Source organism: Schistocerca cancellata, chromosome 6 (genome assembly GCF_023864275.1).
Source record: "Schistocerca cancellata isolate TAMUIC-IGC-003103 chromosome 6, iqSchCanc2.1, whole genome shotgun sequence".
Lineage (NCBI taxonomy): Eukaryota > Metazoa > Arthropoda > Insecta > Orthoptera > Acrididae > Schistocerca > Schistocerca cancellata.
Window position 1 is genome coordinate 631,979,850 of NC_064631.1, and position 15,031 is coordinate 631,994,880.

The following is a 15,031-nucleotide window of genomic DNA, read 5'->3' on the forward strand; positions in this document are numbered from 1 at the left end:
AAGATCTTTAAATCCAGCATACGCACTGTAAAAACAAGTTTTAGATGACTCATCGGCAAGTTACAAATGCTGTAGCATTCCAGCCAGGTAAGAATATGGAATGCTGACACGTTGGCTATGGGTGACCATCGTTTAGGCCGACATCTCTGAGTTAATGACGAAAGAATGTACAGAAATTTAAAAACTAATGATTATGGAAATAGATCTCCATAAAAACACAGCCTCTGAGTATTAAATATATTATTATGCATGTACAGATTGGGAAGAAAGTCATTAACGACAGAATGAAAGTCTTAAATGATGTGGTACGAGCTCTTCAGCAACTTGGAGGAAGATTCAGAATACCTTGATGAGGAAAATGTAACAATTCCTCACTGCAATGAACTGTTGAAGTTCAGACCATTCTGTACAAATGTGTTGCATATTTAGATTTTCAGGACAAGTACCTCCATCCAGAAGAGATTTTCACTCTGCAGCGGAGTGTGCGCTGATATGAAACTTCCTGGCAGATTAAAACTGTGTGCCAGACCGAGACTCGAACTCGGGACCTTTGCCTTTCGCGGGCAACTGCTCTAGCAACTGAGCTACCCAAGCACGACTCACGCCCCGTCCACACAGCTTTACTTCCGCCAGTACCTCGTCTCCTACCTTCCTAACTTTACAGAAGCTCTCCTGCTAGCCATGCAGAACTAGCACTCCTGAAAGAATGGATATTGCGGAGACATGGCTTAGCCACAGCCTGGGGGATATTTCCAGAATGGGGTTTTCACTCTGCAGCGGAGTGTGCGCTGATATGAAACTTCCTGGCAGATTAAAACTGTGTGCCGAACCGAGACTCGAACTCGGGACCTATGCCTATCATATCAGCGCACACTCCGCTGCAGATTGAAAATCTCATTCTGGAAACATCCCCCAGACTGTGGCTAAGCCATGTGTCCGCAATATCCTTTCTTTCAGGAGTGCTAGTTCTGCATGGTTAGCAGGAGAGCTTCTGTAAAATTTGGAAGGTAGGAGACGAGTTACTGGCGGAAGTAAAGATGTGAGGACGAGGCATGAGTCGTGCTTGGGTAGCTCAGTTGGTAGAGCACTTGCCCGCGAAAGGCAAAGGTCCCGAGTTCGAGTCTCGGTCTGGCACACAGTTTTAATCTGCCAGGAAGTGTACCTCCATGGTTTCGTGTTCAACTCGAGTTGCTAATCTACTTTTTAGGTCGTCGTAAGGAAATAAACGCGAAAGAAGTAACGCCAGCAAATTAAATTTTAGAAGTGGAGCACACTTTTTCATTTTGAACTTCATATTTTATGAATTATTTGACTGGAGATTGAAATACTGGTATGAGGATTCGATGGAGTACGTTTCGACGTAATACACTGAATTACGGACAGGTACCTTGTTAAGAATGCCGTGATTCTTTGGCCACGGTCAGAGAAATAGTTTGACGTATCTCTTGAGTGGGACATCACACAGTGTTCTGGCCGTTGCGTGACAGCGTATGTGATCGCGGACAGATCTTTAGATCTCGGTCGCCCCTACAGTTTCAATGGCGTAAAGACAGTGGACTTGTCACGTATAACTGAATGAAGAATGTACTGTGAGTATTTCGACTGAATAAAGTCCACCGCTACAAAACTTTCGTGGGAAGCAGGGATTGATGACTCGAGATTGTAATATCAAACAGTGTCGAAATTTTGCTAGCTGATCATAAGCGAATCATCCACAATGACTTTCGCTGGAAATGCAATTGCCACTTACACAACTGTTTCTGCTCGATGAAGATCCAAAAGTACGTGTACTTAATGTAATGCAAGAGGGTTACCGTGTAACAACTAGGCATGGGAAAAGTAATACCGATTTATATGGCCTGGTATGCATTGCAAGAGGAACATACTTCTGTCGTTGTCTATATCAGGTGTAAATTCGGAGGATGACAGCGCACCGTTCAAGCAGGAGGTGGAGGCGTTCTCGGATCGTGGGCGTTTGCACGGAATGAAACAATCCCCTGACACTCCACGACTGGTAAACTGTACTGGAACGCCCTGCCCGATCACGCTTCATATGTTTTGTTTTACTGCTTGATTTACTCTGATGGTGACCTGTACTTTCAGCGAGGCAAGACTTGTGTGAGAAGAGGACACGATCGCTTCCCTGATCGGACTTCGGGGTGCCTGTTTATGTCATCTTGCTGGGTCGTCATTCGTGATGTACTCTCTTTCAAACCGGAACCGACAAACTGACATGACTCTCGCTGAGCGATCATGGATCACCATGGTTCCTCAACGCAGTCGGTGTCTCGTTCAGTCGATTTAATTTGCTGATTATTGTACTGTGAATATGAGATTGCGAATTAGAATGTCATTTTACCCAGTGTACATGATCTATGAAAACTGAGACATACTACTAGATTCCCCGGAAAAGTCGTTAAAATAAAATACCCTACGAAACACTATCTGCTAAATATGTCACCTTGAGCACATTCAGTGCTATGTTCGCCAACTGCAAATAAGGAAGGTTAATGTCTTATTGGACGAAATTTATCTAAAAAATTTAAGAAAGAAGAAGCTCTTACGTTGGAGAGTCGTATTGTAACTTCCCCATAAAAAATGTCAATGAAAATGATCCAAGTGTAACCTCCGCAAAGTAATAATAATTAAATGAATTTTAAATATTGTAACCTCTGCACAAAATTGGCTCCCTTTATAGTCTGTGTGCAGAAATGCATTCACATTTAAAGTTCCCACAAAATTCTTTTCTCATTTAATGTCAAGTTCGAAACAGAAAAATTCCTAAACACCAAAAATAATAAAAAAGTTTAGTAACCTGATAAATTTCATGAGGACAGCAGCGCTGCCCTTCGGCCCTGTATTCTGAATAAAAAAAAAAAAAACAAAAATTCTTACCTCAATAAAAACTGCAGTTATATCTGCTCTTAATTAGATATTTTTCGACACAGCTTCGTGAAATGCTGGCGTATATTTTTTTGATTCTTGGAACGAATGATCATGCATTGGAAATATTCTTTAAATTGAAATGAATGCTCTTCTTTAAAAGAGTTACTTTATATTATAAAAATTATTATTGGGGCATTTTTTGGAACAAATTAAATTACAATTAACATACATTATTAAACAGGCGCAAGGCTGCTTCTTTACCTTCTACAACAACACTCATCCTCCAGAGTCCTGACCAGAGTCGCGAGAAGAGCACACAGCCGACACATGCCGACTCCCGCCGACTCACGCAGACTACACCAGACTACAGTCGACTCGCGCAGACAAGCACAGACTAGCGACAAGCAACAACTAACTATAAACTACTCTGTGGTCAGAGATTCTGTCATGCCTCGCCCATCACCGGCAAGCATACGTCTTACAGTATGCGTCTGGTGACTGCATGTGACAAAGAAGACGCTCTTATGTAGTGTTTTGGAGATCTGTATGTGTTCGGTGACGGCACGTTCTCTCCTTGAACAGTAATATTAACTGTTGTCTTTCAGTACTACAGAGACATTGATCATCTAATTACTTACATCATCCCACCCGCGAACTGAAGAAATCCGCCCACCAAGAACTATCGGGGTATGGTTCACAACGCTTTTGGTCACCGTGAATACCAGTGTGAGTCCCTTGCAGTTCCAAGATGTTCAGTCCGTACTTGTTGTTCCTCACGGAGAGAAGTTTAATGTAAGGTTTTTAAAGTGCTAATTCTATGAAAAAGCATTTGATAAAAGAAGGAAAAACAGTTTGAAAGAGAATTTTTAGAATTTTTCAGTGATCTCTTTGGTAAGGATCTAAACTGTATGTCACATGGCGTGGACCTAAAAAGTTGTGCAGTTCTTTTCATTATGGATATTAGGTGTGTTCGGAGTAGAGACTGTTGAAATTCCACTTGCTTTTCCTATCGTCACTCACAATGTTTGATAGCAGGATATACTCGGATTGTCGTTCAACAAGGAAGAATGCGTTCCTTGCTCATGCATTTAGTAGGGACAACATGTGATGTCCATTGTAAAGTCTGATACTAAAATGTAGACTTTCACAGCCGGAAATATCATGTCCATTATAATTATCCGCGCTGTTATGCCGTGGCCGGTTGATGAATTCTGTGGGAGACATCTTCAAGGGTGTCCGTAGCTCGATGGAAGGTCCAACACACACACTGGCTGGGAATCACCACAGAATTCATCAACCGACCACGGCATAACAGCCCGGATAATTATAATGGAGATTGTAAAGTCTCTTGTAGATTTCTTAATAACATCTGAGCCTTCTGAAAACGGCATCCTCTACCTTCTCATCGTCGCAAAATTCCTTGTTAACACTAAGATATAGTACTATAAAACTAGTAACACTGACACAACGAAACAAGCGGAAATGTAGGGTCTCCAGCACAGTTTTGCTGTGGCACAGAATACTGTGAGATTATGAGGGTACAAAAACCTTAGACGTTAAAAACCTTAGAAGTCTTACCCAGTGATGCGAAGAAAGTGGATTTAAAATTGCCTTAATAAAAAAACTGATATCATATTTACTTGGAAATTCCTTCTATTCCATAGAAGAAAGAGACAGAAAGAGTCTACACATGAAGTTAAGCTAATTCACGCTAAGTGAAACAATTTTATCCGAAGTTTCATGTAAAAGACTCTCATGTCAACATTCAGCTTCTTGACATATTTCTCACAGAGAAAGTGTTTTGCAAATGTTGAGTACCCCGAAGGCTCCTTGTCATACCGATTGAGCGGACTTATGACCCACTGAATACGCAAACAGTTAGATTTCGCATTTAATTTTCACAAATTCCACGGGTTAATCTCTCGTGTTATTCCACAGGTTATTCGTAAATGTTGCCGTGGCGACGTCAATGGTCAGGCAGTCCTCGTCGGTAGTGACTACTGTTGTCGAAAGTGTGACAGAGTGCTTTCCGTCTCCACATATTTTCCGATGAAAGCAAAGTATGAAACTTCCTGACAGATTAAAATTGTGTGCTGAACCGGCCGTGATGGCCGAGCGGTTCTAGGCGCTTCAGTCCGGAACCGCGCGATTGCTACGGTCGCAGGTTCGAATCCTGCATCGGGCATGGAAGTGTGTGATGTCCTTAGGTTAGTTAGGTTTAAGTAGTTCTAAGTTCCAGGGGACTGATGAGCACAGATGTTGAGTCCCATAGTGCTCAGAGCCATTTGAGCCAAAACTGTGTGCTGAACCGAGACTCGCACTCTGAGCCTGGGTCGTGAGTCGTGCTGGGATAGCTCAGATGGTAGAGCACTTTCCCGCGAAAGGTAAAGGTCCCGATTTCGAGTCTCGGTCCGACACACAGTTTTAATCTGCCGGGAAGTTTCATGTCATCGCACATTCCGCTGCAGAGTGAAAATTTCGTTCTGGAGACATCCCCCAAGCTGTGGCTAAGCCATGTACCAGCAATATCCTTTCTTCCATGAGTGTTAGTTCTGCAAGGTTCTCAGAAGTGCGTCTGTGAAGTGTAGAAGATAGAAGACGTGGCAGTGGCAGTATTGAAGCCGTGGGACGTGTCGTGAGTCGTGCTTGGATAGCGGAGGTTCTACAGAACTTGCCCGTGAAAGGCAAAGGTCCTGAGTTCGAGTCTCGCTCCTTCACACAGTTTTAATCTGCCATGAAGTTTCATATCAGCACCCAACAACCTGCAGAATGAAAATTTCAGTCTGGAAAGTAGAATATCTTTCTTCCTCAAAGTCCCACACATTTCTCAGAACAGCTGCGGAAACAAGAAATTAATAATTAATTATTTCATTATTAACGTGCGAGAAGGATGTCTAAAAATGAAGAATAAAAACGTGATCCATGTATCTGCTAGTTTTGTCATATCTGTCCGTCACACATGCGTTTTCATACCGCAGTTTTCGTGGGTGGGCAATATGCACACACACCGAAATGAGGAGGACATTCATTTGAGGGGCGTATATATCTTGGTCGAACCAGTGCTGTCTCGTAAGGAACGGGGTGGCTGTTTCACAGGGGCTGTGAATTTCCACGGCGGGAAGTACGCGTAAAACCCAAGTCCGCCCGAGACGGTACAGAGCAAGGTCGTAAACCGCGCTGTCTGGCTGGCTGGCTGGCTGGCTGGCTGGCTGGCTGGAGCGCGCGCTCTTTCCGGACTCCGCGCAAGATGAGACTTGCAGTCTTTGGCGTCGCCAGACGAGGCCGTGCTACGGCCCTTCCCCTGTTATTCGCCCTTGTGCTCCTCGTAGCTCCGAAGGTGGTGCCATGAAATTTCATGAGCTGCTACTCTCTCTAAGGTCCAACTAACTTGTCACATTGAAACATGTTTAGTTTAACACGGTATTTAGCGCTGAATATGACACGACATCGAATGTAGGCAGTGGTTAGATCAGATTAGGTGCACTCTTCGTTCCATAGATCCGTAGTGAGAAGATCCTCAAGAACGTAAAGCACGTCGTAAAGCGAGAAGGCAAAACAGAGATTTACGAAAAAAAAACAAAAATTTCCCACTTTTTCCTTCGCAGGATTTTGGTATTGTGGCTTACCTGAAAAGGAATTTTAGTTTAAGAGGTAATAAAGTACTTGTAAATAATAACGTACATGGAAATTACAAAGACACAGATATGTAAACTATACTTTTTAGACTCTTGCAAGCACACACCTTAATACAAGAAATCAGTTTATAACAATTACTTACATTGACTGCATTAGTACATGGACGGTGTGCACAAGTCGAATTTTACGAATTTTAGTTACACTCATTTTCTTTTAGAGTATTAAAAGCATATAAACCGAAAGGTTTTTCTAATTACGAAAAATGCATAACACTGTGCTTTCTATAGTAATTTCATTTTATTTTACTACCGGTTTTCGTTCTGAACCCTCATCAACGACCGCTGTACAACATATAAAAAAAATGGTTAAAATGGCTCTGAGCACTATGGGGCTCAACATCTGAGGTCATCAGTCCCCTAGAACTTAGAACAACTTAAATCTAACTAACCTAAGGACATCACACACGTCCATGCCCGAGGCAGGAATCGAAGCTGCGACCGTAGCGATCGCGCGGTTCCAGACTGAAGCGCCTAGAACCGCTCGGCCACAACGTCCGGCTACAACATACAATAGTGAACAATGTGACAATGACAGACGAAATAAGAGGAAGTAAAATCGATCGAAATGCTTATGAAAATCAACATGGATGTATCATCACGTCATACGTGCTTTAAAATAAGTTATCACAGGTAACCACAATTGCCAAGATAATATAGAATCGAAAATTGTAACAATGATGAAAATGTGATGGCACATTGGCGCAAGGATAACAAGTGATGTACATCAAAACAGGCTAAAGAGCTTCAATGTCCAAGACGACAGTCTAGGCCGAATACTAAGAAGCTGCTGTTAAGTGATTATGTGACAATCAGGTTACAGAATTCAAGAGTTAACAGTTTTACACTTGATTGAGGTTACATAAACACACAAAAAAGGAAAATACAATATAACAGTTAAGCAAGATTAATGAATGTAAAAATATAGAATATCATACAATCCATTCAAAAAACCTAAGCATGTGATATTCGAGCTACAGATCAAGCCATAAAATTAAAATCAGCTACATTAGATGAGAGTAATAATAACAAAATACAGTTTTAGGAGTCAAGGAAAATGTAAACGGAATGAATAATATATAGATGCAATAAATCTAATATTTTACGAAATCTAACCAAACTTTTTATGAAAAATAGGGTGTGCTTCTACACTATAGCACATTGGTTAGAAAAAATATTTCATCCAAATGACTTCACAATCATAAAATGAAATGAAAATTCTATTTGTCATACAGATATAAATTAATTAGAAGACACGATATGAACCTATGCGTTAACACATCAGTTAAAAATATATTATCAAAATTACAACATAGACATAAGACAAAATCAAATAAGAGCATTTGGCACATAGGTAAAAATTAATGAAGAAAGAGAATGCTCAATTATAAAGTCAAAATACAAAGAAATCATATCACATATTTTTATTCATGTATATATTAACAAACCTGAGCTAAAATCGGAGTGCGCTTTTTTAACTCTGACCTTCAACGTGTTATAAAAGTTATATAACTGTCTAAATAATAAAATATTGTGGGATTCGGAGGGGGGGGGGTGGGGCGCGGCGTTTACAGAAAGCAGCCGTTGATGAAGGTTCACAATCGAAACCGGTAGCGAAACAAAGCAACATTATTACACACAGTACACTGTCACGCATTTTATGAATTTGTACATGCTGTTGTCTGTCGCCTAAGCAAGATGTTTAACTTTTACTAAGAAATTCGGCTGTGGATTGATGATGGTCACCATCAAATCCTTTACGCTCCTATTACACTACGCCTTTTTGCTAGGTAAACTTTCCTTGACTGCGGACTAGTTACTGAAAATTTTAAATTTACTTTGCGCTGATGAAATAAACTCTCCTCCGTTGTTCTTTATTGTAAAGTCTACTAAGCATAGGTAGTCACGCCATCAATGAAATGTAAAATTCAAAGTATTTACACCTTGAATTTTATTTTCCATTTGTGAACGTGACATCTACGCTGACGGAAAAAAATCGGAACAGCAAGAAAGAGTTTTGCGACATAAATGAAAGTTGGTAGGCATATTTCTACACCTGGAAATGATTTCTTTTCAGATTTCGCGCCAGTCGCTAGTACCACCACTATGAAAGTGCAAATCAGGTTTATTTTAAATACAGGCTGTGACGGTCAAGAACGTAAGTTACCTTTGAGATTGGAAGTTGTGAGTTCAGGTTAGATAGGAAAGCCTTTGAGGTGAAAAAGACGCCATAATCAGCACATCGCTCTCAACAAGGTCGTGTAATTGGGCTACGAGAAATTGGTTGTTTCCTCTACGACACTGCAGAAAGACTTGGCAAGAATGTAGCGACTGTACGTCATTGCTGGCAGGGGTGACAACGAGAATGTAACGTCGCAAGAAGACCGGGCGCAGTAGGATCACGTGGCAGTACCATCGTGTTCGAGGTATAGCTCTGGCGCGTCGTACTGCATCTGCAGAAGCAATTGGAGCAGCAGTTGACACCACAATCACTCAACGAGGTCTTACTAATTGGCTACTTCAGCGACCGCCCCGAGCCAGATGCCCTGCAGCGTGTATTCCTGTGACACAAAATGACCGTCATTTGCGACTTCAGTGGTGTCCAGCGAGATCTCCTTGGAGATCAGGGTCATCTGCTGTGTTTGCTGATGAATGTTGGTTCTGTCTCGGTGCCAGTGATGCTCGGTGTTGCTTAGAAGAAGTCGAGTTGAGTGCATGCAACCAATGGATAGTACCTACTACACACACTTCACCTACACCTGGAGGTATGGTCTGGGGTAAGATTTGGTATATCAGCAGGAGCTTTCTCGTGGTTATCCCACGCATCCTGAATGAAAATTTGTACCTCCGTCTAAGGATTCGACCTGTTGAGCTGTCATTAACGAACAGCGTCTCCCTCATACCGCTGTTGTAATCCTTGGCCTGCTCGATCACCATATCTGTCTCCGCCGGGCGGAGTGGCTGAGCGGTTCTAGGCGCTACAGTATGGAACTGCGCGATCGCTACGGTCGCAGGTTCGAATCCTGCCTCGGGCATGGATGTGTGTGCTGTCCTTAGGTTGGTTAGGTTTAAGTAGTTCTAGGGGACTGATGATTTCAGAAGTTAAGTGCCATAGTGCTCAGAGCCATTTGAACCATTTTTTTATTTGTCTCCTATAGAGCACAAATGGGACATCACTGGATGACAATTACAGCATTATCCACCAGTAACAGTCGATGTATTGACCGACCAAAGGTAACAGGTACGGAACATCCGGCACCTGCGCAACATAACGCATGCGCATTTGCTGGCTGCATTCTAGAATTTTTTTAAACTTAGAACGTGAAATACGAATTTTCAGAACAGCTTATTATGGAAGATCTCATTGTTAAGATACGATTTCTTAGAACAGTCTTCTAACGCCATAAGCTTTGAACAGAAGCTTCCGTCGGGTCTTGGTAGAACAACATTGAAATAAATGAAAAGCACCAGTTTGTTTTTGTTCTACAATATTACTTTTATTGTTAACCGGATTTCGGCTTACAGGGCCTTCTTGTGACATTTACTGAGTATTATCAACAAAGAAGTTAAATTTTGTCTGCTAATATTTAACTTCTTTGGTTAAATGTTGTCTGCTAACATTTAACTTATTGGGTGATAATAGTTAGTAAATGTGTGAAGATGGCCTTGTAAGCCGAAAACCGGTTAACAATGAAAGTAATATTGTAGAACAAAAGCAAACTGGTGCTTTTCATTTATTATAAGTTTTGAAATTTGATGGTCTCGAAACTATATTTTTTGATTTGTTGCTAACAAATATGTAACACTGTATTGAGATTCTTACTATCATGTTAATTAAATAATTGTTCCTTGTTAATGTGATGGGTGGTTTTCTTAATTGCCTTTTTTTAAAGTATTTCCCGAACACATCATATTTTTTGAAATAGAATCATGGCCATACTTCATTATTACCCAAATTATCAAATTGCTGCCCAGTTTCACAATTGATTGACATCACTGGTCTTCTTATTCAGTAATTATTGTACTTAAACAACGATATAGAAACTAACGAGTCCGTAGATTAGCGAAAAATGGGAGTTCCGTGAGAACGAACTGCAAAGGAAACGTTAACAAATTCTTTTGTACACTCACTCCGTCGCTCGCGGTCAAACTGCTAATTCAGTTGTTGCCTAAATGCTCGCACATTCAGTTGTTGTAATTTTTCGAACTCAATCATGCAACCAAAATTATGATAAATAATAAAGTTTGAGCCAGTCATGACAAAACTCCTCCATTTGGTGAGAAAGATGTATGAGACAGGAGAAATACCTTCAGACATCAAGAGGAATATAATAATTCCAATCCCAAATAAAGTAGATGAAGACAGATGTGAAAATTACGAAACTATCAGTTTAATAAGTAACTGTTGCAAAATACTAACAAGGGTTCTCTACAGACGAATGGAAAAACTGGTAGAAGCCAACCACGAGGGAAAAGTTGGAACATGCGAGGCAATACTGACCTTACGACTTATCTTAGAAGACAGGTTAAGGAAAGGCAAAGCTACACTTCCGGAATTTGTAGACTTATTGGAAGCTTTTGACAATGCTGACTGGAATACTCTCTTTCAAATTCTGAAGGTGGTTGGGGTAAAGTACAGGTAGCCAAAGGCTATTTACAGTTTGCACAGAAACTAAATGGCCGTTATACGAGTCGAGGGGCACGAAAGTGAAGCGCTGATCGAGAATTGAGTGAGACAGTGTTGTAGCCTCTCCCCGATGTTATTCAGCTGAGCAAGCAGTAAAGGAGACAAAAGAAAAAATTGGAGAAGGAATTAAAATCCAAGGAGAAAAAAATAAAGACTTTGAGGTAATCCGATGACATTGCGATTCTGTCAGAGACAGCAAAGGACCTGGAAGAGCAGTTGAACGGAAATGACAGTGTCTTGAAAGGAGTATATAAGATGAACACCAACAAAAGCAAAACGAGTAAAATGGAATGTTGTCGAATTAATTCAGATGAGGGAATTAGATTAGTAAATGAGACACTTAAAGCAGTAGATCAGTTTTTGTATCTGGGAAGCAAAATGAGTGATTATAGTCGAAATAGAGAGGATATAAAATTTAGACTGGCTATGGCAGGGAAGGTGTTTCCGAAGAAGAGAAATTTGTTAACATTGAGTACAGATTTAAGTGTAAGGAAGTTCTTTCTGAAAATATTTGTACTGAGTGTAGCTATGTGTCGAAGTGAAACATGGACAAGAAATAGTTTGGACAAGAATAGAAGCTTTGGAAACGTTTTGCTACAGAAGAATGCTGCAAATTAGATGGGTAGATCACGTAACTGATGAGGAATTACTGAATTGCGTTGGGGAGAAGAGAAATTTGTGGCAAAACTTGACTAGAAGAAGCGATCGGTTGGTAGGACACGTTCTCAGGCATCCATGCATCACCAATTTCGCCCTGGAGGGAAGCGTGGAGAGTAAAAATCATAGAGGGAGACCAAGAGATGAATACACCAAGCAGATTCAGAAGAATGTAGCTTGCAGTAATTAACCGTAGATGAAGAGGCTTGCACAGGATAGAGTGACTTGGAGAGCAGCATCGAACCAGTCCTTTGACTGAAGACCGCAACAACAACAATAAAGTATAGTAACCTTTACCGTAAGGCGATTATTCCATACGATACCTGCTATAATATACTGACATAAGCAAACGCATCTACTGAATGGTATTGACTTCGTGATGAAAGAACACAGTGCCTAAGCGAGTTTATTTATTCACTCACTAAGTACGATTTCTATAAATTTGTAAGAAACCTGTCAGAAATATATAAGAAACGCTTGAACACGGTCGTTTCTTGTAACGCGCGATCTCGCGCCACGAGAAAGTTACTTGTTCCCTTAGCGTCTGTCATAGATGAGTGCCCATCTGCTTGCGTCTTGGCTGCTGATCTGTGACAGCTAGTCAGCATGGCAGCTGCTAGAATTCCTCTCTGCAGAACCTCGTATGGCCATCTTGTTCCTGGAGCTCAGCGAATGTGTGAGGTTTAGAGTAGACGCTTGTCTCGTGTATTTCTCAACCTGCCACTGCCAAGGATTTGTTGACGTGGCAGCTGGCTTATTACATTCGCGTTTAGTCTAAGTTGCTGCAATTGGCGTATAATTTTCAAACTGTGGAAAAAAGTGATCATTTCTCGCGTTCCAATTTCATTTGAATGACCTTAGGGAAATTAATACAATTCTAGTTGTTCGCTTTTACCATCTCAAAAATGATATCGACAGGAAGTGCAAAATGACTAAGCAGGGATGGCTAGAGGACAAATGTAAGGATGTAGAGGCTTGTCTCACTAGGGGTAAGATAGATACTGCCTACAGGAAAATTAAAGAGACCTTTGGAGAAAGGAGAACCACTTGCATGAATATCAAGAGCTGTGATGGAAACCCAGTTCTAAGCAAAGAAGGGAAAGCAGAAAGGTGGAAGGAGTATATAGAGGGTTTATACAAGGGCGATGTACTTGAGGACGATATTATGGAAATGGAAGAGGATGTAGATGAAGACGAAATGGGAGATAAGATACTGCGTGAAGAGTTTGACAGAGCACTGAAAGACCTGAGTCGAAACAAGGCCCCGGGAGTAGACAACATTCCATTTGAACTACTGATGTCCTCGGGAGAGCCAGTCATGACAAAACTCTACCATCTGGTGAGCACGATGTATGAGACAGGCGAAATACCCTCAGACTTCAAGAAGAATATAATAATTCCAATCCCAAAGACAGCAGGTGTTGACAGATGTGAAAATTACCGAACTATCAGTTTAATAAGTCACAGCTGCAAAATACTAACGCGAATTCTTTACAGGCGAATGGAAAAACTGGTAGAAGCCGATCTCGGGGAAGATCAGTTTGGATTCCGTAGAAATGTTGGAACACGTGAGGCAATACTGACCTTACGACTTATCTTAGAAGAAAGATTAATAAAAGGCAAACCTACGTTTATAGCATTTGTAGACTTGGAGAAGGCTTTTGACAATGTTAACTGGAATACTCTCTTTCAAATTCTGAAGGTGGCAGGGGTAAAATACAGGGAGCGAAAGGCTATTTACAGTTTGTACAGAAACCAGATGGCAGTTATAAGAGTCGAGGGGCATGAAAGGGAAGCAGTGGTTGGGAAAGGAGTAAGGCAGGGTTGTAGCCTCTCCCCGATGTTATTCAATCTGTATATTGAGCAAGCAGTAAAGGAAACAAAAGAAAAATTCGGAGTAGGTATTAAAATTCATGGAGAAGAAGTAAAAACTTTGAGGTCCGCCGATGACATTGTAATTCTGTCAGAGACAGCAAAGGACTTGGAAGAGCAGTTGAACGGAATGGACAGTGTCTTGAAAGGAGGATACAAGATGAACATCAACAAAAGCAAAACGAGGATAATGGAATGTAGTCAAATTATGTCGGGTGATGCTGAGGGAATTAGATTAGGAAATGAGACACTTAAAGTAGTAAAGGAGTTTTGCTATTTAGGGAGTAAAATAACCGATGATGGTCGAAGTAGAGACGATATAAAATGTAGACTGGCAATGGCAAGGAAAGCGTTTCTCAAGAAGAGGAATTTGTTAACATCAAGAATAGATTTAAGTGTCAGGAAGTCGTTTCTGAAAGTATTTGTATGGAGTGTAGCCATGTATGGAAGTGAAACATGGACGATAACTAATTTGGACAAGAAGAGAATAGAAGCTTTCGAAATGTGGTGCTACAGAAGAATGCTGAAGATAAGGTGGGTAGATCACGTAACTAATGAGGAGGTATTGAATAGGATTGGGGAGAAGAGAAGTTTGTGGCACAAATTGACTAGAAGAAGAGATCGGTTGGTAGGACATGTTTTGAGGCATCAAGGGATCACAAATTTAGCATTGGAGGGCAGTGTGGAGGGTAATAATCGTAGAGGGAGACCAAGAGATGAATACACTAAGCAGATTCAGAAGGATGTAGGTTGCAGTAGATACTGGGAGATGAAGAAGCTTGCACAGGATAGAGTAGCATGGAGAGCTGCATCAAACCAGTCTCAGGACTGAAGACCACAACAACAACGCTTTTACCAGAGCATGTGATAGCCAGTGTCTAGTTCAAACACCGGTGGTTGCAAGAGGTTTTAAGCATTTTCTTTCAGTTGTTTTCAGAATCCGCTCTAGCCTTTAACTCACGAGGTAGCTTTTCTCTGACGTACACCACGATATAGGGTCTCTGGGATCCCTTTGTCTGAACCAAGATTTAAGGCGGAAATCATTAGAAATTTTTAACTTACATTACATTTAGCTTCAAAATTACTGAAATGTTGTTTTAATACTCCTCGTTCATCTGACTGTTATGAATTAAGCTGACAGGAATCTACTTTTTATCACACATTTTGCGCGGATTTTTTAACTAGTACACATAAACGAACGGTCACAGAACTGAATTTCACATTCTGAAAAATTTTA